General features: G+C 37.3%; 1 protein-coding gene and 1 non-coding gene across 2 annotated transcripts in view; both read left to right on the top strand.

Moving 5' to 3' along the window:
* Positions 1 to 433: 433 nt before the first annotated feature.
* Positions 434 to 506, top strand: TRNAQ-CUG. The gene has a single exon. It is a non-coding gene; the product is annotated as a tRNA-Gln (tRNA).
* Positions 507 to 5,449: 4,943 nt separating this feature from the next.
* The window catches only part of TEX15 (testis expressed 15, meiosis and synapsis associated), an 85,515-nt gene continuing 70,498 nt past the window's right edge, over positions 5,450 to 20,466 (top strand). Inside the window, exons 1-2 of the mRNA XM_045987441.1 lie at positions 5,450 to 5,562; positions 17,213 to 17,288. The gene's annotated coding sequence lies outside the window, so the exon portion shown is untranslated. The remainder of the gene's footprint in view (positions 5,563 to 17,212; positions 17,289 to 20,466) is intronic.

Genomic DNA, 20,466 nt, shown 5'->3' on the forward strand with positions numbered 1-20,466 from the left:
GCTGCGTTCCTGCCAAAACTGAATAACCTGATTCTAATTATAGCCAACCCAAATTAAGAGACACACTGCAAAACACCTGGCCACTACACTCCTCAAAAATGTCAGTCATGAAATACAAACCAAAGCTGAGAAAGCATTCTACATTTAAGGACATTAAAGAGCCACGATAACTAAACAGAATGTGTGGTTTTAGATTGGCTCCTTTATTAGAAAAAAATGTAAGCATTACTGGAATGAACGAACTTTGAATACAGACTATATTGTCAGATAATAGTACTATAACAATGTTAAATGGGTTATGTAAGAAAATTTCTTTGCTTTGAGTTGATAGAAGCTAAAGAGTCATGACATGTAATTATTCTCATGTGTTTCAGCAGTTATACCTGGAAAGGGTTTGCACCTCATTTTAAAAAAGAAATAAAAAAGCAGGGGTGCCTGGCTGGCTTAGTTGGTAGAGCATGGGACTCTGGATCTCGGGGTTGTGAGTTCAAGCCTCACACTGGGTGTATGTATAGATTACTTAAAAAAATAAAATGAAATTAAAAAGGAATAAAATCTAATTACACATTGTTTATTAAAATGCAGGTAAACCAAGCGGCACAGAAGAGTAAAAGGTTGGATCAAGAAAGAGGATGCAAATGCAAACAGAAAGAAGGAGTAGCAGGGGCTCCTGCGTGGCTCGGTGGGTTAAAGCCTCTGCCTTTGGCTCAGGTCATGATCTCAGGGTCCTGGGATCGAGCCCCTCATCGAGCTTTCTGCTTGGCGGGGAGCCTGCTTCCCCCTCTCTCTCTGCCCGCCTGTCTACTTGTGATCTCTATCTCTGTCAAATAAATATATAAAATCTATTACAAAAAAAGAAAAGAAAAAGCAATAATAGTACCAGTTAAAGGAGAATTCGAAGGAGGGAAAAAAAAACAAAAACATTAAATCTGATAAAGAGGGTCAGGGGATGGGTGAAATAGGTGATGAGGATTAAGGAGTGCAGTTGTGATGAGCACCGGGTGCTGTATGGAGTGTTCAATCAATATATTGTACACCTGAAACTAATATAACACTGTATGCTAACTAACGAATTAAAATAAAAACTTTAAAAAATGGGGCACCTGGGTGGCTCAGTAGGTTTAGCATCTGCCTTTGGCTCAGGTCATGATATCAGGGCTCCCTGCTCAATGGGGAGTCTGCTTCTCCCTCTGCCCCCCTGCTCATGCTCTCTCTCACTCGCTCTCTCTCAAATAAAATCTGAAAAAAAACTTAAAAAATTATAGATTCATCCTACATTGATAAAAAGTCTAATATACACAAAAATATAATCTTCATAAAGCTTTATGTACTAAATAATATAGCTCTACATATATAAGGAAAAAGCATAAATCTGAGGAGAATTTGATAGAAACACATTTCTCTGAGTGCACGTTTCTCTGATTTCTTGGAAAGATCAGAAGGCAAAACATTAAAAGTAGGGAAAAAACAAAGATTTGAGTAGTCTGAATAATGTGAGTAGTAAGACAGATATAATGTGTGTATATTAAATTTTATGCATTACAGAAAACAACAATGGGAATTTTATAAATATCAACACATTTCAGGCTACATAGAAATAAAGCAAAATTGCACAGATCACATTTTCTGATTACATTGTAATTAAACTGGGAAATAAGAACAGAAAATACAACAGCTAAATTCCAAAATAACTCTTGACAGAAAGAGGAAACTAAAAATGTAAACACAAATTCTTTAGAAAATAACAATAATGAAAACACTAAATATAAAAACTCATCATATGATGCCAATGTATGACCTCAAAGGCAGACTCATAGTCTTACAAATGATTTCTTAATATGAAAAAGATGAAAATAAAGTAACCAAACCAAAAAGTTAATAAAAAATGAAGTATATCTAAGAAAATAATAAAGAATAAAACAAAAATTAATTTTTTAGATAATGGAAAATAAATGGTGGATTTTTTTTTCAGAATTTCAAAAGGAAACAAAAATGAGAATAGAGGAAATAGATACTGATGTCATAGGTTTGGTGTAGTTATATAGTGCTGCTCACAAGATAATTCTTTTGCTCGGTTGTTGTTTTTTTTTAATATTTCATTTATTTATTTAACAACAGAAGAAAGAGCAAGAGAAAGCACAAGCAGGGGGAACAGTAGAGGGAGAGGAAGAAGCGGGTTCCCCACTGAGCAGGGAACCCTGGGATCATGACCTGAGTGGAAGAATGACAATCAGCTGAGCCACCCAGGGACCACTCTTTTGCTTGGTTTTATCATGACATTTTACCTTTGACTTTTCTATACAGAGAGCAAACTAGTGGTTGCCAGAGGGGAGGGGAGAGGGTGATAGGTGAAATAGTTGAAGTTGATTAAGAGGTATAAAATTCTGCTTATAAAATAAATCACAATGATGCAAAGTACAGCATAGAAAATATAATCAATAATATTGTAATAGGGGTGCCTGGGTGGCAGTGGGTTAAAGCCTCTGCTTTCCGCTCAGGTCATGATCCCAGGGTTCTGGGATTAAGCCCCCCATCGGGGCTCTCTGCTCAGCAGGAAGCCTGCTTCTTCCTCTCTCTCTGCCTGTTTCTCTGCCTACTTGTGATCTCCATCTGTCAAATAGACAAATAAAATCTTTAAAAAAATAATAATAATACTGTAATAACTTTGTATGGTAACAGGTGATGACTACTTTTACCATGGCAAGCATTTCACAATACGTATAATTGATAAATCAGTATGTTGTACATCTGAAACTAATATATGTCAACTATACATCAATTTTTTAAAATCTATTTTTTTCCTACTGATGACATATGTCCATTGTAAGAAATTTTAAAGTTACAGAAAAACACAAAGAAGAAAATAAAAATCACCTATAAGCCTGCAACACACTGACTTTCTTGGAAATCACTTTTTGATTTTCTGTACACTTTAACTATGCAAGGATGCATCCCTAAATATGCACTTAGTTTTGCCTATTTTTGAACAGTATATAAATGGCAACTCACAATATGTATTCTTTTCTGCCTGATCTCTTTCCCTCACCATTGTGTTTTTCTTCCATGTCATTGCATGTAAGTAGTTTGTTGTTTTCAATGTTGTTAAAAATGGCAGCCGATGAATATGCCACCATTTTTTTTACTTTGAGAAAAAAATTTATATACAGAGAAAATAGTCCAGAAGAATATATGGTATAATTATGGGTTATGTTAATTTTCTTCCTTCTTTTTTTAAAAATTAACATACAATGTGTGCCTGGGTGGCTCAGTGGATTGGAGCCTCTGCCTTTGGCTTGGGTTGTGATCCCAGGGTCCTGGGATGGAGCCCCGCATTGGCTTCCCTGCTCGGCAGGGAGCCTGCTTCCTTCTTTCTCTCTGTGCCTGCTTCTGTGCCTGCTTGTCTTCTCCATCTGTCAAATAGATAAATAAAATCTTTTTAAAAAATTAACATATATATTTGCCCTAGGGGTACAGGTCAGTGATTCATCAGTCTTACACAATTCACAGCACTCCCCATAGCACATACCCTCCCCAGTGTCCATCACCCAGCTACTCCATCCCTCCTCCCCCTTCCACCAACCCTCAGTTTGTTTTCCGAGATTAAAAGTCTCTTATGGTTTGTCTCCTTCTCTGGTTTCATCTTGTTTCATCTTTCCCTCCCGTCCCCTATGATTCTCTGTCTTCTTTCTCAAATTCCTCACATCAGTGAGAGCATATGATAACGGTGTCCTGGGATCAAGCCCTGCATCAGGCTCCCTGCTCAGCAGAGAGACTGCTTCTCCCTCTGCCTTTCCACTGCTTGTGTTCCCTTTCTCTCTCTCTGTCAAATAAATAAATAAAATCTTTTCAAAAAATACACTTTATAGGCACATAATCAAAGAGCAGTTCTCACCACTTTGGGTAGAGTCACATATCTGAGAGTCTGATAAAAATTACAGAACCTTTTCCCACTAAATTGAATTTAAACATTTTCATATTGCTTTAGTGTATTCACAGATTCCTGAAGCTCCCTTTTCATCCAAATTAAAATGAAGGAACAAAAACTTTGCTGTGTACCGGTTTTTTAAAAATATCTATCTCATGATATGCTACAATCAGGTTTTAAAGTACATTTAAAATTTGCCTTACAATAAGCGACTATTGGAAAATGAGATGTTGTATCATTTGGATTCGTTGCCCCAACATCTTTACCCATAAATACTGCAGGATGCTTCAGGTGTTCAACTGCAGAATTAAATCCAAGTTACTGTACTAGAGTACCTGGGTTCTATGGTCTACGGAATCCTTGAAAAGTGCTGTAACACCCACGTTACAAAAGAATTTTCTGGATGAAAGGCGTCTTAAAAATCTTGCTATTTTAGATCCCCCAAACTTGTGATAAGTTTAGCTAGTTTTGATAAGTTTGTAAGCCTTAGGTAAGACAGTTGGCTATGACCCGTGGAACATAAAAAGTTTTTCCAAAATTTTTTAAATTATAAAGTCAACTAAAAATATATCAGAATGGCCCCTTCATAAGAACTGAAGAGAACAGGAGGCTTCCTTAAGCAAGGAATCTAAAGAATGCCAGTAACAGGCATATTCCATTCACGTAGTCATTCAGCAAACGTTCATTGAGAGCCTACTATGTGCAGATTGAGTACACACTGAACACACATTTCACAGTAGGACACGGAACTGGTCTAGGAAGTCCATCCCTACCCAGCAGCCCTCAGTCCCCATCTCTTCAGAACTCCCCAGAAAAGACCTCATGCTCCGCCCACTGCGCAGGCGCAGAAGCTACCTACTCCTCGCCTGCCCAGAAGCCTCTGCGCGTGCGCATGTGCGCACGTGGCTGCGGACTTTGTTCCTGAAGTTTCCTAGGGAGGAGGTGCGAGCAGTTTTGTTTCACGGTGAAGATTTAGATTTTGAGGAACTGACTGCACGAACAAGGATGCCTAAGGTTTGTGGGGAATGTGGTGAGGCTGTTTAGAAGCTGGCAAGGTTCTTGGTGAATTAGGGAAAGAAAGTTAATGATCACTAAGCTCAGGGATTTTTCTTCTAAAAGTTCTTTTTTTTTTTTTTAAGTAATATCTACACTCAGCGTAGTGGCAGGGAGGAACTCTATAGCTTGGACGTGGCCAGGATTCCGGCCCCCTTGGTTCTCGGTCTCCAGAAGACCGAGGGGGGCAGTGCGAATGCTGCGTGCCTCAGCGGGGAGCCAGACACGTCAAGTGTTCGCTTAGCCATCGTTCAGGACTTTCGTTCAGGCGCCCCCGGGAGGGCTTTCGCTGGGGGCGGGGCGGGGCTGATCTTGGAGGCGGGCTTCGTCGGGGGCGCCGCCCACTCCGGCCGCAACTTCGGACACGCGCTAGATCCAGCCACTCACTAGCGTGTCGACGGGGATAACCGAACGCCGCCCGGTGACTGCTGCTCTCGCGGCGTCGCGAGGCGCTGAGCCACCCGGGCCACCGGGGCTCTCCGCGCGCCGTGTCGCGGCGGAGCAGAGCCCGCGCTCGGGCGATGCCGCCGGCGCCGGCCGCCCGCTGTCTCGCTGCAGGAGCCGGTGGACGTCGGGGCGCTCGGGTAGGCGAGGGCGGCTCGGGAGGCGGGCGTGCAGGGTGAGCCCGAGGTGAGCATCCCCCGACGGCCGACAGGGCTGGCGGGCGGGCGGACCTACGCGCCCTCCGCGTGTCCGTGGCGCTTTGGCCGTTGTAAGGGCTGAATGGAAGTTTTGCGAGGCTGCCTCGCCTTGATAGTTCTTGACTTCTTGGTTCACCTCTGAACAGATTGAAACTTTTCGGGTCCCACAGTGGTGTGGGTGCAGAAAAAGTCTCCTGACGGTCAGGTAGTTGAGTATGAGCCACTACCTAAGCCCATTCCTACTCAGATCTCTTAAGGCAGTTTCCATCATTTCCACTGATGATTGAATTTATTTGGAATGCTCATCTTGAGGTAGGTACAGGGCCGCTCTGGTGGCTGGGAAAACTACTGCTTAGTAACGTAACAGAAAGCGGAAAGGTCGAAGGTTATATGTAACTCCAGGGCTTTAAAAGAGAGTGCAGTTCCCCTTAAGTTTTAAAAATTGTGGGGTCCAAATGCAATGTAAAGCACCCCAGCACCGTAAGTGCATTGTTTGCCTTTTGGGGTGACAGCTGGATGTGGGACTATTTGGAAGTAGAAGGCGGAAGTAACACAAAATTATAATTCACTTATTTAAGTTTTTGAATTTGCTTTTTGACAATTATGTGTTAAGTGTGTAGAGGGAATAGAAATGGTACAAGCTTTAAGAAGAGCGTGATTGAATTCACGTTTTAAAAGTAGTTAATTTTATTTATTAGATAGTCTATAAAAAGGTTTTAGGCTTCATTCAAAATACGTCGTTCATTGGAAAGGAGGTTACATTTTAACATTAGAGGCCAAAGGGACTGAAGGAGTGAAATCGTTATTTATAGATATTTTTAATGTTCTGTCATTGCTCATTTTCTTAAAAGCTTCTAATTTAAGCAGACACCAAAACTGTCCTTAATCTTACTGTCCAGGTATTTCAAAATCTGAACCTAATATAAAAGATGTCAAAATTTTGGAGACAATGCCTAAGTGTCTTTAATAGTCATGCGCATTTTCCTAAAATTTTATTGAAAAATTCGGGGTTCCTGACTGGCTCAGTCAGATAAGCATCCAACTATTGATCTCAGTATCATGCATTTGAGTCCCACGTTGGATGCAGAGATTACTTAAAACTTCAAAAAATTAAAGAAATCATATGACTAGGGAAAAATTGGAATTCTCTGTAGAGTTTAGTTGTTAACCAGCAGGAAAAATAGCATGATAACTTTTATTTACATTTTCTGAAATTTTAATTCTGGTGGCTAGTGGTAATTTTAATTTTAATATGTATTTTAGTCATATTTTTATAGTTAAATACATTAAAAATGTTTTGTCATTTTGAAGTATATACATATGAAATCATTATGTTGTACACCTGAAACTAGTAAAATGTTAAATGTCATTTATCTTTGAATTTTGTAAATGTTTTATACAACCAGCAAAATATATTATACTATAATTATAGTATTTTTATTAATAAAATACATCATTATGGTTCTTTACTCAATTGCAGGTAACTTGAGGATCACTTTTTCTCTCAGTACATCACTTACTAGGGCACTTTTATAAAGTTATTTTCTATTATACTGAAGGATGATATACTGTACCTGGATTGCAGAATTTTTAAATTAAAGAAAAAAATCATTTCCACAATACCTGAAGATTAATTTTAAAAAATCGGCAATTATTTTTTTGATAGATGTCGTCTTTGGTCTGTTTTTACTGTGTTCCTGTTTTTTCTCCCATTTATTTCTAAATATTTTTGCTTTCATAAAGGATTTAGAGGATTTGAAGCGCCTGCATGTTATGCTGTTAGATGTGTTGGAATCTGATTAACTGCAAACAGTGAATGTGTTGTAGAGTTGGGATTAGTTTTCCTTTAACTCTTACCTTTTAAAATTAATATTTGTTACTTGTTTTTATTATCAGAAAGGAACTTTTTTTGTTGTTTAAGAAATTTTTCAGAATACCAGTGTTTTATTCATTGATTTTTTTCTTGTTGTTTATAAGTGATATTCTTAGGCTGATTTGTTTTTACTTTGTAATACTTTCAGTTTTATTAAATTAGTCCAGGTGTAGACTTAGATGGTCAGAAATTGACTTTTTAGGAATAGCTCTATTTTACAAGGTGAAGTGAAGTTGCATAGTAAGCTGAGCAAACCAGAAAATTTTAAACTCATATATAGAATAAATTTGATGTTTGCTTTAATGGGAACTGTTAAGATGGTCCCTGAAGTCTGGTAGCAACTCTATATCCTTGGAATGTATAATCCACATAATGCAAAGCCTTTCTAATTACGCTCTTTGAAATTAATGATAGTTGCTTCTGAGAGTCTGTGTCTAATTACAGCAGCTGAGACTTTGGCAAAGCTGCAGTTACTGCTTTCACTAGTGTGGCGGTGGATGTATGTGAACAATTAAATCCTTAACAGAACATAATTCTCATATTGGATGGTTCAGGTAGTGTTTATTAGACCCTAGATATATAAAAATATTAATTTTCTCTGACAAGTTTTTTAACCTACTATAACTCAAATTGAGGATTTGGAGGACAATATTATGATAGAGAAAAATCACTCTTGTATCTAGCTTGTCAGGATACCAAAAAAAAGGCCAATCCTTTGCTGCTTTCATTAGTCCACAGTTACTACACCTTGTTGTGACCTCTTTTTTGATAGGCCAGTGTTCTGTATTGTGTGACTTACAAGTAAAAGTTTTTAGAGAGATATTTCAAGTTCATGTAAGCATTTTAATGACAGGTGAGTTGTCATTTTAATGACAGGTTGTGAAACCTGCACCCACAACTCAAGAGGGGAAATACTTTTTTCCAGTGAAAGTAAAAGTTTCTTTTTCACTTTTATAAGCATAAGCTTGTTAGCACTGGTATGTTTATAGGTAGAGCAGCAAAACTATGAAGGGTGTGCGTGTGTGTGAGAGAGAGAGAGAGAGAAAGGAGGGGAATGAGTGAATGGCATTTTTTATATTAAATCAGCAGGAACCATTGTAATCCTCTTGTCTAGAGGTTCTTAACTGAGGATACATGGACTTCAGTGGTTACTTGAAGCCTCTGAGTGTTTGCAAAAAATTCGTGGATTGTGTTAAGTTTTGCTGAGGTAAACACATATGGCTTCATCAGATTCTGAAAGATGTGAGCCCCTCTCCCCCAAAACAGATATAGTAGTAATAAACTTGAGGTTGTTTTACAGGAACACATTAGCAACTTTATAAACTGAAATAGCTAGATATTAGCAGAACTAGGACTCAAACTTACGTTTTTGACACCTATCCTTTGCTGCTTTCATTAGTCCACAGTTACTACACCTTGTTATAACCTCTTTTTTGATAGGCCAGTGTTCTGTACTCTGTGGCTTACAAGTAAAAGCTATTGGAGACATTTCAAGTTCATGTAAGCATTTTAATGACAGATCTGAGCAAAAAGTGAATTATCATACATAAAGATAGGAACAAATATTTCATAATATAAATAGATGAAAGCATTACCACAGTTCTGTGCCATTAATATAAAAGAACAAATCCAAAAGGGACAGAGGTTTTGTAAAATCAACAAATTCTTTGTTAGAATTACATACTGTAATAGTGGTCAGGAAAGTCTGTAAGCCCTTTGATCTTGGGTTAATACTTTTTTTAAGTTTCTATTCAAATTCCAGTTAACTAACACACAGTGCAACACCAGTTTCAGGTGTATAACATAGTGTTAAAACTCCACACAACACCTGGTGCCCCCCACAGCAATCCCCATCACCCATTCCCCCCTCCACACCAAATTCCTCTACACACCCAAGAGTCTGTCTCTTGGTCTGCCACTCTCTCCCCTGACCTGTTTGCTTGTCTGTTCTCTCTCCTAATTTCCACATGTGTATGAAACCACACAGCACTGTCCCTCTCCAGCTGACCCACCCTGCCCAGCAGAACTCCCTCCAGGTTTATATACCTTTTATATTCTGTGAGGTATATTGCATATGATGACATATTAAGGCAAGGAATAGGAGGCAACTTCAACAAATAGCAAAAGACAAATTTTAAAGATAAGTTCCACAAATCCATCTTCCTCTCTCAAAAACCTAACCTTTTATTTTTGCATGTCTTTCAAGCCCATTTCAATCAACTAAACTTAGTATTGTAGTTTTTCCAGATTTATTATGTGCCTGCTCATCTGAGGCATTTAGTACATACAAATACATGCACTTTATATATTTTTGTTCTCTCTTAAAGCTAAAGAGAGTATAGGGTTTCATAGGTCAATAAAATAACTATTTGAAAAAAAGAGGATGAATGTTAGATGATTAACATTAAACTATAAGAATTTAACCCACTGAGCCACCCAGTTGCTTCAAACTATAAGAATTTAAAAATTATATCTCTTTATGTAATTAAACATACACGAATAATAGTGGCGAACACTCAGTAGCACTGTGTTCTGTAAGTTAGTGTTGTATGTATTGTACTTATTAATTTAGTTCATCATACAGCAGGAGAGTACTGATTAACTGAATTAACTTGAGTAGATATTTGTTAATTTTCCAAAGTTTAATATACGAAGAAACCGAAGCATAGAGAGATTAGGTAACTAACTGGTCTGGAGTTGCCCAGTTAAAAAAGGGGCAAAACAGGATTTGGAACTAGGTGATTTGGCTTTACCAAACTGCCATTAAAAATATTTATCTCTGGGGGCACCTGGGTGGCTCAGTGGGTTAGGTCACTGCCTTCTGCTCAGGTCATGATCCCAGGGTCCTGGGATCGAGCCCCACATCGCATCGGGCTCCCTGCTCAGCGGGGAGCCTGCTACCCACTTCTCTCTCTGCCTGCTTCTCTGCCTACTTGTGATCTCTCTCTCTCTCTCCCTCTGTCAAATAAATAAAATCTTAAAAAAATATATCTCTGATCTATGACATGAACAAGTCAAATAATTTTCCTTTAAAAACAGTTTATCTGAACCACTTATGCTTAATTTTCTTTTTTTTGGAAAATTAATAACTGAAAATTTTCTGAGTCTGAAAAAAAAGCTAATGGCAAATTGTTCTGTTTTGTTCACCTTATATTTATGGACTACTGAAAATTTTTAGTCTAACAGAAGACTAGCATAAGAAAAGCCAAGAAAAATGATCTAAGTTCATTTCTCTGCTTAGGGTGCTGTAATCAGTGATGCTCTAGTTTGCTTCTAGAGACTCGATAATACTTGCCTATAAGTTTCTTTGAAGTCTCCAGTGTGTCTGCTTGGGTATAATCCCCACCAGGTTTATTTCAGTATCTTTTTTTAAGAGAGGGAGGCAGAATGAGAAAGAGAGGGGGCTGGGAGGGGAGGAGTGCAGAGGGAGAGAGTATCCTAAGCAGGCTCTGTGCCCAGTGTGGAGCGTGACCGGAGCTCTTGAAGCAGGGCTCAATCTCAAGACCCTGAGATCATGACCTGAGCAGATTTCAAGAGTCAGATGCTTAACCCACTGAACCACCCAGGTGCCCATTAGACATTGCATTATTAAACTGCTTCTGTGGAATTTTTGAGAAGTCTGCTTGTCAGGTAGAATCTTAAAATGAATAAGATGTTAGAAATAGACAAATTATATTAAAGTCCATTCTTGATATTATTTTTAGTTGTTATCTTCTCAAATTTAACTTAAATATGAAAAAAGTAATTTTTAAAAGAACACCCTGATTCTTTTATTAGAAGGATATACAATTAGATAAATTTATTTAGGATTATAACTGCATATTAGTGCTGGGTATGACTCCATTACAGATATACATGATCCAATATTAAATAGTTATCTTAAAAAAATTATTTTACTTTAACTTTATTTATTTAACTTTTTATTTATTTATTTAACTTTATTATATAAAGTAAAAATTATTTTACTTTAACATGGCCTCAGCCATGCCGTTTTTTAGGCTCACAGATCCTGGATAGGTGACTAATGATTGGTGGCTACATTTTCTATACAAGTTGTGTAGAAAGGAAATTGCTGTTGAATTCTTTGGACTAACAGAGAGATAATTTAATATTTTAAAATGAAAAGAACACCTTGAATAGCAAGAATGATTCAGTGCACCATTCATTGAAGATAAAGGGCAATCTGAGGAATACTGTTGGTTTTTAATTAGAAAACAATCCAGTGCAAGAGGAAAAGTTGATTTAGTGTTGGTTAGTTCTAGTTAGAAATGTATCAATGTTTCCTGTATTACCTGTATACATTAATAAGAATGAATATTGTGGGTTCTTAGATAAGACCAATTTTAGAGATTACTTTGTTGTTGGAGAAAATAACTGAAAAATTTCCTACAAGGATTAAGTAAGGAGCTCTTTATTATTATTCTTTCTCCTTCAAGAGTTCATGTGTTTAATTCCCTTGAAAATTGTATGTCATTATCTTTAATCCTCTGATTATTCCTTTGTATTTCCCTAACGTCTTTTTAGAAGTCTCATAGTGGTAATAGATTAGGTACTAATCTTATGCCTTTGCTTTTACAACAATTCCCTAACTCCTTTTATATGTAATTTTCTTCTACACAGAGAATATGCTCAGTTTGGAGTTCAGTTGATCTACTCTTCATCTTTCACAGCCCGGTAGCATAATTAATATCCATATTTTACACCTTTCTGGCATTACATCTAATTTCCAGGCAATTGTCTCTGTTTATATCTGCATAGGGAGGAAAGAAGTGGCTTTAGGCTGGCAAGGTGCTGACTTTCTTGATATTTCATTTGCTTTTCAGTAGTTTTCAGTACATTAACTTGGAGGAAGGCATTCTTTGTATTTAATAATTGGGCTGAATAAGTAGTAACAATTAACCTTTCATTGTGTTCATCTATAAATTATAGAACAGGTTGATACATAGGAGAAGGATAGGTAATCCAGGTTTTCTACCATGTTGTATGATAGGATGCAAATGATCCTTTGCTAGTTTACTGTATGGTAGAGTGATTCTGTTTTGCTTAAGCCAGTCAGAATTTGGGCACTTGAGAAGGTTGAAAGAAGAGCTAGGACTGGAGGATTGAGTTAGGAAGACTTAATAAGATTTTCTTACCTTTCTGTGTGGCTAGGATGACCCTGGCCTCTTTGTGGAACCTGATCTATTTTTACCAAAGTTCCTAGACTCCAAAGGGAAAGAAACCAGGGGAGTCCTAACCCTTGGGGGCCCCTTAACTTTAATTATTCCCCTGATGGAAAGCAGCTGGACTAGAATATTCTTTCCCATAGCCTAGACTCTTGGGATAGTCTTTTAAAGCATATAAATTACTTTTAACTTTACTCTCATTTGACCATGTGTAATTAAATAGATACAGGATCTGCCTTGGCCTGAAGGAAGAGTCTTCCCCAAATCTTTAGAGAAATCCATTCATATGGTATAGGACATTAAAAAAAAATTCAGAAGTTCTTAGTTACAGCAAAATCATGGAAGGGTCTGAGTACTAGCTTTTGCTTCTAGTTTAGGAGACTCCTCCTTGTTAGAAGTTGGCTGAGGCAACAGACAAGTGAACATGGGTTGTGATAAAATAATTAAACCACGTAGTTTAAAAGATAGCTCATCTGTTCCCTATTCTTTTGCTTTCAAAACAACAGACAAAATCTCAGCAATAAATGTACATGAAAAGAGCTTGAGAAATGAACTGGTAATTCTTAGATTTTCCTTTCCCGGAATGCCCAGCCCCAAATTTTATGATGCCTGATTTTCTGGATTGGTGGTTATCAAAGTATGGTCCCTGGACCATCAGCATCACCTGGGAATTTATTAGAAAAAAAATTCTTTGGCCTCAGTTCAGACACACTGAATTAGAAATTCTGGAAGTGGGACCCAGTAATTTGTGTTTTAATAAACTCTCCAGGTGATTCTGATACATGTCAAAGTTTGAGAACCACTAATCCTAGATCATGAAGAATGGGACCATATTTTTTTGCTTTGCTAGTCCATTGCTTCAGTGTACATACAATTACTACTTATTGCTTATGTTGTATTATTGTTTATATGCACACCAGGAATAGGCAGTGACGTTGTTAATTACATTGGGTTAATATGTTGAATGGTACCCAAATTAAAATTATTGGAGTTCTTTTTACTTCCTTATCTTTCCTTTTTGGTGAGTACCTAGAACAGCATAGCTGCTTGATGAAAACATTAAATGAATCGGTTGCCTGCCTTCTTTCCGACCCTAAAAGAGGAAAACCACGTTTTTTGTTTTTTGTTTTTTGTTTTTTTTTCATTTCTCTTGAATTCTTCCTTTGCAGGAGCATTAAGACTGAAAATGGCTTCCAGTTAAGAACACTTCTTTCTCACTGTTTGAAAGAGATTGGTAATACTAAAAATGAAAAAGAAGAGAAAAAAAGAAACAGTTCTTATGTAGCTGATTGCATACTTTCCTCTTATCTACCAGTAGTTCTCAATCCTAGCTTCCTTCAGAATTTATCAGATCACAGATTACTGGGCCTAATTCCTAGAGTTTCTTTTTCTTTTTTTTTTTTAAGATTTTATTTATTTGCGTGCGCATGCATGAACAGAGGAGGGGCATAGGGAGAGGGTCAAGCAGACTCCACCCCGAGCCGGGAGCCCAATCCCGTGCTCCATCCCAGGACCTTGAGATCATGACCCAAGCTGAAGGCAGACACTTAACCAACTAAGCCACCCAGGTACCCCTAGAGTTTCTGATTCACTAAGTGTAGATTGGGCCAGATTTGCATAGCCAACAAGTTCCCAAGTGATATGGATGCTGCTGTCTAGGGACCACAATTTGAGAAACACTGCCTTTGGTTCACTGAGACCAGAAATATAGGTAATTGCCTGAATGTGAATGTTAGCTCCTGGTGCTTGTGCAGACAGTGATCTATAATTGGAAAGTATAATATATAACTGGATAACAAACTTACTGAATAATATTTTTTAGAGGTATCTGTTAAAATCTTTTTCAACACAAAACTTTTTTCAGGCTTTAAAAACTGATTCAAAACTCAGCCACCTAAATAATAGAATTTGAGAGGAATAGATTCTTTACCCAAAACTTGCTACACTGATCATTTCTCTGCTTCTCTGCTTCTTTTCATCTCAATCTTTATTGATTTTAACTAGGCTACTCCAAGGTATTGCTGCCCCAGCAATCATTTTGTTTGGCCAGGCAGCTTTTGGTGGCCTTAAACTGACACTAGCCCCCTCATGCAAATGCATGCCGTATATACTAACCCTCAGAGTCACAAGCATATGGAAGTTTCTGAAATGACTTCCCCAGCAGCCCTTCTGATCAGTAGCATCTCTCCTGTCTCCCATTGCTTTTCCCTTAAGCACACTTAATAAGCCCCCAGCGTAGTTTAGCAAAACTCTTTGTTTTTTTGGTTTGAGTTGATGAACCCAGCTTGGGCCAGAAACCACAAAACACTCCACCCACAGACCCTAATAAAGGCATGTGCCCAAGTCTTGCCTTTCTGTTTGCACTCTGCCTTGATCTCCCCCTGTGGTCCCTTTAGGCATGTGTGGTGCTATCTCCAGGTCCTGTCCTCTTGTGGTCTGTTGAACCTTGGCTCACTATTCCAACATCACATGCTGCACTTAGTAAGTGTTAATTTAACAAATTCATAGCAAGTTTACTTAATTTCCAGTATGATTTTATACCCAAACACATGTTGCTTGTTTATCCTCTGAAGCTGATCTGTTTCTGTATTTTCTGTACTTAAATACAAGTTAAGAAAGAATGGGAAAAATGACATTTCTTGTGGATTTTTTCTCACAACTCAACAGCTTTGTAGATTTGACTTCTTGTCACTTTGATTCTTACACATGTACCCATTCTTAACATCTCCTGAAACAGATTAAAATGAGGTGAAACTGAGACTTTCCCCTCACCTCTTTTATAAGTCTTTTTTTCCTGGCTAAATGGGTAGTTCTAAAGAAGAAAATATGAAAAATATATCAGTGAAGATAGAATTTTCATAATTAATAGAAACTTTACTTGCATATTTTCAGCCATACCCATACAAACACATACATCCCTCTGCAGATTAAATTCAGAATTACTGTACTCAATAGGTTCTTATAGAGAAAGGTCTAGAAGACATGTTTTTTTCTTTTAATGGAATGTCTCACATGAATTTATGGAAAGGCTTACCAAATCCGTACCTTTTTTGTTAAAACTGTAGTTGGTGTTGCTCTATAATTTCAGTGTTCCCATAGCCACTGTTTCCCCCTATATTCAGGGGTTTGCCACTGTTTGTCATTTCAGAAAGTCTGGAAAGGCTCTGTTCAAGTGTTTTGTGTTATATTCTTTCTTGAGCAACTTTCGTGATCGAATTAAGAGTATTGGTAACTTTTACTTCCTTATGCATATTTTTTATACACCCTGGTTGTGTTAATTTCTGAAGTTTGTTTCAGATTATTATTAATATACTGACTTTAAAAATATCTTTTAACTTACTACAATTAAACAGTAGACATGGAAATGCCACTAATCATCAATTTCCAAATGTACATATTATCCATGTAATTATTACTGAATATTTCATGCTGTTATTGATATGTTTACCTGGATACACCATCACTATTAATTTCTCAGAATTTTTACTTTCTAAAGTGCCTGGGTAGCTCAGCAGATTAAGTATCTTCCTTTGGCTTAGGTCGATTCCAGGGTCCTGGGATCAAGCCCCAATTCAGGCGCTCTGCTCTGGACGCCTGCTTCTCCCTCTGCCTACTGCTCCCCTTGTTTGTGATCATGCTTTCTGTCAAATAAATAAATAAAATCTTTTTTAAAAAAGAATTTTTAGTTTCCAAATTATTTGGCATTTTATTTTCATGTATCAGTCTCTTGTCTTTATTAACTTTGATTATACTTACTCCTCATTGTTTCTTTATATTCTCTGCTTTTATTTCTTTGGGTCTCTTAGGTGATGACACTTCATTAAAGCGTTTGACTAAATGTAGGCAGAACAGTGAAGGGTAACATGTTCTTTTGTTTTTACAGAGTTTTAAAATGGGTAGTAGTAACATTTTCTTTTCAAAAGTAAATCTGCTATGTCTATCTTAAATACCTTTTTCAGGGCACCTACGGGCTCAATTGGTTAAAATGTCTGCCTTCGGCTCAAGTCATCATCTCAGAGTTGTGGAATTGAGCCCTGCATTGGGCTCCCTACTCAGTGGGGAGTCTGCTTCTCCCTCTGCCCTCCCACTTGTGCACTTGCGCTCGCTCTCTCTCTCTTTCTTAAGTAAATAAATAAATAAAATATTTTAAAGATAATATATTTTTTATTTTCTTGAATGCTTAACTTGGAGAAAAGAAAAATTCTAGAATTTGGAGTCAGTCCAAAGTTTTGTCGGATATTTCACTAATTAAAAAATACTTTTTCTTAAAGAATGTATAGCATTTTAAATTATGTTTAAAGATTTTATTTATTTGAGAGAGAAAATGAGCAGTGGAGAAAAGAAGAGAGAGGAGAAGGAGAAAAAGTGCAACGGTGTGATAGAGAAGGCACTGAGACTTGTGGCAAACAGACTCCTTCCTCCCCTCAAATGAAACAGGACTAAAAGGAAAGCAGAAATCAGGAGAAAAAAGATGAAGGGGACAATAAAGTGCTTATTCTGGAGGGATCTTCTAACCATAATTCTCTTCATGTCTTCCTTTTTCTTTTTTTTGTAGGTATTCCTTTGTCATTTTTCATGTATAGACTGAATCCTGATCATAACTGTATGATGGTAGATACCATTGAGGAGTGGTAAGTATCAAATAATGATTTTGCTACTGCTGTTACTTACAATACTGTATTGACTTTTTTCAACCCACTACTGATAATTTACTTTGTAATTGACTTATAAATAATTGGGCAATAAAAAAGATATGTGAAAAATATGTATTTTTTTCACACATTGGAGGAATACTTTTTTTTTTTTTTTAAAGATTTTATTTATTTATTTGACAGACACAGATCACAAGTAGGCAGAGAGGCAGGCAGAGAGAGAGAGGGAAGCAGGCTCCCTGCTGAGCAGAGAGCCCGATGCGGGACTCGATCCCAGGACCCCGAGATCATGACCTGAGCCGAAGGCAGCGGCTTAACCCACTGAGCCACCCAGGCGCCCCTGGAGGAATACTTTTAAAGTATCTTTTGCAGTAAATATTTATTGGGTACTTATTTTATGAGGATCTCTGATTGGTACTGGAGATCAAAAGATTGGTAAATTATAGTCCAGTAGAGAATTGACCCATACAAAATTGACCTTAATTTAGCATAAGTATTCAATTTTTGAATAACTAAATTGGAAAGTCAAGCCAATATGCAGATATTGCTTAGAACATTTATGTTATTTGAGGTTTGAAATTACCTTTGAACTAGTACTTAAACAATAAGAAACTTAGATATTTTGTAGCCAGATTTTTTTCATTGCTCTATTTTTAATCAGAAGTGGTATTGTGTACATGTCATATTTGTGTTAATAAAACCATAAAACTGCCAAAAAATGGAATTGTTACATTTGGTCACCCACCTGTTAATCAGATGGGTTTTAAATTATATTTGCTTGATTCTAAAAAAAAAATCTCAGAGGATGGAAATTAGATTAACTGTTGACATTTAAAAAATAAAAGTGCCATTATCGTAGACAGAAGTACTCTAAGGAAATAAGTTTTCTAATAAGGCTTTTTGACTTATGAAGCTGTCAAACTTTTATGACATCAACTTGCATACATGGTACTATTTCTTGCATAGGCCTCTATGTGGAACCACAGAAAGAATGTAAACAAATAGAACCTGAAAGTGGTAGAAAGAGGAAAGAGGGATAAGTATAGGAGGAAGCAAAACATTTTATACTTTACAATACAGCTTTAGGTCTTACTGAAACACAGATGAGAAGAGTAACATTAGGAGCACACAATTAGGGAATGACAGAATCAGGACAAGAAACCCATGTCTGCTGATTTCTTATATACAGTGCTTTCTTTATTATATCATAAATACTTCAAAAACATTCTTTTTCAAGCTGATTTCATAAAGACAATTTGGAAGGAAAGTGAGAAGTTGGATTGTTAAGTCGCAGGAGTTTTAACTGTAGCTGGGTGAGCCTCAGCTACTTGTAACTGGGCCTGAGAATTTAAGGTGTTTTTCTGTGAATGTTTTAACTAATTGCTGTGATCAGTTCCCAACTTTTTTGCATTTGGGGAAAAAAATTGCTTGTTCAATCTTAGCAAAGTCTTCAAAGCAAACTGAGAGCTTTTCTTAATTTTTTTTCTTTTTTTTTTAATTTTTTTTTATAAACATATAATGTATTATTAGCCCCAGGGGTACAGGTCTGTGAATTGCCAGATTTACACACTTCACAGCATTCACCGTAGCACATACCCTCCCCAATGTCCATAGCCCCACCACCCTCTCCCTACTCCCCCTCCCCCGGTCACCCTCAGTTTGTTTTGTGACAGTAAGAGTCTCTTATGGTTTGTCTCCCTCCCGATCCCATCTTGTTTCATTTATTCTTTTCCTACCCCCCAAACCCCCACATTGCATCTCTACTTCCTCATATCAGGGAGATCATATGATAGTTGTCTTTCTCTGACTGACTTATTTCGCTAAGCATAATACCCTCTAGTTCCATCCACGTCATTGCAAGTGGCAAGATTTCATTTCTTTTGATGGCTGCATAGTATTCCATTGTATATATATACACCACATCTTCTTTATCCGTTCATCTGTTGATGGACATCTAGGTTCTTCCCATAGTTTGGCTATTGTGGACATTGCTGCTATAAACATTCAGGTGCATGTGCCCCTTCAGATCACTACGTTTGTATCTATAGGGTAAATACCCTGTAGTGCAATTGCTAGGTCATAGAGTAGCTCTATTTTCAACTTTTTGAGGAACTTCCATGCTGTTTTCCAGAGTGGTTGCACCAGCTTGCATTCCCACCAACAGTGGAGGAGGGTTCCCCTTTCTCCGCATCCTCGCCAGTGTCTGTCATTTCCTGACTTGTTAATTTTAGCCATTCTGACTGGTGTGAGGTGGTATCTCATTGTGGTTTTGATTTGTATTTCCCTGATGCCGAGTGATGTGGAGCATTTTTTCATGTGTCTGTTGGCCATCTGGATGTCTTCTTTGCAGAAATGTCTGTTTATGTCCTCTGTCCATTTCTTGATTAGATTATTTGTTCTTTCAGTGTTGAGTTTGATTAAGTTCTTTATAGATCTTGGATACTAGCCCTTTATCTGATATGTCATTTGCAAATATCTTCTCCCATTCTGTCAGTTGTCTTTTGGTTTTGTTAACTGTTTCCTTTGCTGTGCAAAAACTTTTGATCTTGATGAAGTCTCAACAGGTCATTTTTGCCCTTGCTTCCCTTGCCTTTGGCGATGTTCCTAGGAAGAAGTTGCTGTGGCTGAGGTCAAAGAGGTTGCTGCCTGTGTTCTCCTCAAGGATTTTGATGGATTCCTTTCTCACATTGAGGTCCTTCATCCATTTTGAGTCTATTTTCATGTGTGGTATGAGGAAATGGTCTAGAGCTTTTCTTAATTTTTATTCAATAATTCTCAGATTTTTTGGTCAACATTTCATAATACATTTATTACATTCACCCCCAGGTAGTAAGATTTTATTCTTCCCTAGTAGTCCAAATTGGTATAATTTTACTATAAATCTCTGGGAGTTTAGATAAATAGTGCATTCTAATGTATGACATTTTTCTTTTGATACAGCACATCTTTCTAGAGAAGTGTTTGATATGGGCACTGGTTTTCAGAAGCACACGTGTTCTACTTGTCTAAATCTTCTACACCTCAGTAAAACAAGTATCAACAGAGTAGAGCTATTCTCTTGGGAATTGTGTTGGCTTTTTTCTTTTCTTTCTTTTTTTTAATCTTCCTCATTATTTGCTGTAGTGAGTCCAGGTAGCTACTGGAATTACTATGTAGT

This window comes from Meles meles, chromosome 2, assembly GCF_922984935.1.
Source record: "Meles meles chromosome 2, mMelMel3.1 paternal haplotype, whole genome shotgun sequence".
NCBI lineage: Eukaryota > Metazoa > Chordata > Mammalia > Carnivora > Mustelidae > Meles > Meles meles.